The sequence below is a fragment of the Lathyrus oleraceus genome, unplaced genomic scaffold (assembly GCF_024323335.1).
Source record: "Lathyrus oleraceus cultivar Zhongwan6 unplaced genomic scaffold, CAAS_Psat_ZW6_1.0 chrUn0082, whole genome shotgun sequence".
NCBI lineage: Eukaryota > Viridiplantae > Streptophyta > Magnoliopsida > Fabales > Fabaceae > Lathyrus > Lathyrus oleraceus.
Window position 1 is genome coordinate 36,228 of NW_026112473.1, and position 4,711 is coordinate 40,938.

The 4,711-nt window shown below is 28.0% G+C and overlaps 1 pseudogene; it reads right to left on the bottom strand.

Annotated features, from left to right (window-relative positions):
- Window positions 1-3,125: 3,125 nt before the first annotated feature.
- On the bottom strand, window positions 3,126-4,322 carry LOC127112362 (probable protein phosphatase 2C 25; annotated as a pseudogene).
- Window positions 4,323-4,711: the final 389 nt, after the last annotated feature.

Sequence of the window (4,711 nt, forward strand, 5' to 3'; positions counted from 1 at the left end):
ATCAAATTTCATGGGTTTAACAACAACATTTTCATCATTTACACAATTCAATCAAATTTTATGTGTTTAACAACAAAATTTTCATCATTCACATAATTCAATCAAATTTTATGGTTTTAACAACAATATTTTCATTTATTCCCACAATTCAGTCAAATTGAATGGGTTTATAAGCATCGTTTTCATCATTCCCACAATTCAATCAAATTTCATGGGTTTAACCTCATATTTTCATCATTCCCACAATTTAATCAAATTTTATGGGTTTAATAATAACATTATGAATATTCACACAATTCAATAAAATTTCATGGGTTTAACATCAACATTTTCATCATTCCCACAATTCAATCAAATTTCATGGGTTTAACAACAACAATTTCATTATTCATACAATTCAATCAAATTTCATGGGTTTAACATCAACATTTCATCATTTCCACAATTCAATCAAATTTCATAGGTTTAACAACAACGTTTTCATCATTCACACAATCCAATCAAATTTCATAGGTTTAACAACAACATTTTTATCATACACACAATTCAATTAAATTTCATGGGTTTAACAACAACATTTTCATCATTCACACATTTCTATCAAATTTCATGGGTTTAACTTCAACATTTTCATCATTCCCACAATTCAATCAAATTCCATGGGTTTAATATTACTCTCTCCATTTTGTTATTTTCTTTAATTTTTCACACATATTAAAAAAAGTTAACCAATATTATTACTTTTCAAGTAATAATTTTTATTTTATCTATAACATCTTTAATTATTTATGATTATATTTATTTTACTTTTCCTCTTTTATAATAATTATCTAAAAATAATTTTAACAAAATACAATTAATATTATCTTAAATTTTACCAATATTAATTAAAAAGAAAATAATAAAAAAATAACGCTTAAATAGGAACGGAGAGATTTATTAACTTTTGAACACTTTAATGTGTAAAATTTTTTTGAACAATTAAAAGTTTAAATAAAATTTTATTTCTTCATAAGTTTTTTTTTCTTCTTCTCAAAATCAATTCTATTAATTATGAATTTAAAAAAGAAAAAGTCAAATATAATCATTTAAATATTCATTGTGATACTATCTCATTTTAGGTAACATGAATCAAACAATCTTATGAAAGTTTAGATAGACAATATATTTGATAAAACGACATTTACCTTTAAATTTTGTTGATATTTTAAAATGTAGTACCTATTTCGAACTCTCACGTTATTTAAAAATCAAGAATCGAGTAGCATACTTTGTAAAAGATAAAATTAAAAATTCATTGTTAATATATTTTTATTAACAAGTGTACTAAGCAAGGTAAACAAGAAGTCTCTATTGATAAATTACGAGAAGAATATTCCATGCCATGAATTATGGGTTTGTTGTTCAACAACTTATCATTAACCCCTAGTTCGTTCTTTTTCTTATTTCTCTTGCTAAAATTTTAAATCACTTTTTTTTGCTTAAATTTCTTTATAAATAATAAATAAATAACCAATATCTATTATTGCAATATATATATAAGATTAATTACATTATTTCAAAAATAAAAATGTAATGTAAAGGAATACACGTCTTTTATTAATTGACCGTGTAAAAATATAAGATTAATTATTATATGTTATCAATGTAAAAAAAATTCACATTGTTAATTCATATCATTATTCGTTTGTATTATTTTATAAATTTTTAAAATAAAAAATAAATTTCTTTCTGCATCCGACGTCTATAATTAACTGATGGTGTAAAATTATTTTATATTATTAATATATTTCAATTAAATTTGTAAAAATATTTACGTGTATATTATTTTTTCTCTATTTTATTTTTAATTACATGAACGTTGCTGTTTTTTTAATACATGAATGTTGTTATATGATTTATTTATTTTATTTAAAACACACTATTATTTTTCTTTTTCCCTTTTATTTTTATGTATTTTGTATATTTTAATTAATTTTACCATTTATATTTCTTGAATATAATCATATTAATATTTTCATATTTGACTACAGAATAAAAGTATATTAGTAATTATTTTTTTTTATTATAATAGCATACCAGATAATTGGTATCAAATTCATAGCTCTCAAGACATCTATATACATTTTTTAATTAAATTCTATTAAAGTATTTAAATCATATGATATCTTAAATTTAAATAAAAAAAAATCCATTTCCCATTTCTACCTCTGTATCCGTTGAACGAAACCGAAAACTTGATAGCATAAAACCCGCTGAACTTCATTCAACTGCAAAACGTTAAACCAAAGAAAAAACGAAGCAACTTTCGCACTTTCTCATTCTTGCACGCACAACTTTGAATCCAATCTCAACCCATTTTTCACTGAGTTCTTGGTACCTTTTCTGTTGAATTTGAAGGTTTTTGAAATCTAGGTTAAGAGAGTTTTCGTTAGATGAGTAACCAGAGGAAGAGGAATTTTCAGATTGAGGCTTTCAAGCACAGAGTTATCATGGATCCGAGATATGCTGAACATACTTGGAAGATTCTGGAGCATGCAATTCATGAGATATATAATAAGAATGCTAGCAGTCTGAGTTTTGAAGAGCTTTACAGGTTTTTTTTTTCATGATTTTTTTCTTACTGTTGTTGATTCTTAGAAAACTTTGTTTTACCTGTTATTGTTATTATGATGAATTGATGCTTGATTTTGATCATAATTTTGCAATTGTTTAGCTTGTTTTTAAGATATGATATGATTTAAATACTTTTGATTCTTTTCATCAAGTGTTGATTACAATGATAAAACATCACTTTCAAAACACATACCCAGCTTGATTCATCTTTCAAATTTGTAACAGTTTAATTACCTGTTACATTCAAAAGACAGAAGACTAACTAACTTGGCTTGACCATTTCAAAAAGTGACTCATTGAATCAATCTATGCAAACAACCATGCACCCAAAAAAACTAAAAACTATCACAAAATTTGTATAAAAGAATAAATGATATTACCAAAATCATTCTAAAAAGTTACTACATGATTATGACATAAACATTATACTAAACTGCAATGTTAATTAATCTCTACCACCCATCTAAAAAGTTACTACATGATTATGACATAAAACATTATACTAAACTGCAATGTTACTTAATCTCTACCACCCATCTACGGGTACAAAAAAATCACCGATAAATATCGTCAAATATGAATAATCGATAACTAATGATAATTATTATCTACATAAAAGAATAAGCTAATCTCTATCATCATGCACCACCTTCTCCTCTTCTTCGAATGAACCTTCTAAGTATAATGTTTCAATTTGATTAGCATAACACTCGTATCATCCAACGAGCCTCGCGAAGCAGACAATTCTGCAAGCTTTTTACATGCCAGCAATGGTCGTTGTTCGTTGTTTCCTACGCAAAATTGACAAGCAATGTCTACTGCTTCTTGGTTACTAACCTGAAATCAGAATGACAAAAATAAACTTGATCAGTTAATTATTCAATTCAATAGTAGCTCAGTTGGTTCGAGAGTTCAATCTCTGGCTGATGAGTAAATATAATACTAACTACTAATAATTTGTAGATCAATATTCTTACCTTATCCCATAAACCGTCTGATGCTAATATTAACAAAGTCATGTTCAGGTTCAATGCTGATAACTTTAGTTTCAGGCTCTGCAGTCACCCATTGTTTCAGGTGTCGGTCTCCGATAGCTCTAGATACAGCCAGAGATCCTTGAATCCGCCAAACACCACGGCATAAATCAACATAACCACCCTGCAAGACAAATTTCAACGCTTAAGAACGGACCAAACCAAACTCAAACATTGGTTTTGATAAACATCAGGTAAAAAAACATTACAGTGATCAGAAAATTTACCGAGGTCTCAATTCTTTCCCGTTCATCTTCCCTGGAAGGTCGATGATCAGATGTTAGGGCCTCTGCAACCCCTCCTCTACTAATGACAGCACGACAATCACCAGCGTTAGATACAACTAAGTTACCGTTCCTAATCAATGCTGTTACACAACAAGAACCACCATGGGGATCTTGTTTCATGAACTCAGAATCAGTATTGAGGTAACCGCGCTTCACTGCCTCCTCAACATCTTGTTCTTCACTCATGATAACCTCATCCAAGATGTTCTTTTCCAAGTTATTCGCAGCAAACTCTGCAGCTTTGGCACCTCCATGTCCATCAAACACGCCAAAAAAAGCCTGCAATAATCACAAAATAAACTTATACAAGTTAAATTTTATACAATTCACAAACTAATCTCAATCTTCCATATGCAACTATAATTTCATAACTGTACAAAACCATGGTAAAGAAAAACAAAATTTCAAAATCTCCAAACAATTGAATTCAATCAGACCCAGATCAAACTTAGACACCAAGTTTCAAACTTTCAACAAACCCAATTCCCAGAAACACATCATTGTCAAACCCAACCACTCAATATTCTATTATATTTAACCAAATCAAAAATTTTAAAAGTGAAAAAGTAAAAAAAATTCCACACAGTGATGTGAGTAACCAGAGGAAGAGGAATTTTTAGATTGAGGCTTTCAAGCACAGAGTTATCATGGATCCGAGATATGCTGAACATACTTGGAAGATTCTGGAGCATGCAATTCATGAGATATATAATAAGAATGCTAGCAGTCTCAGTTTTGAAGAGCTTTACAGGTTTTTTTTTCATGATTTTTTTC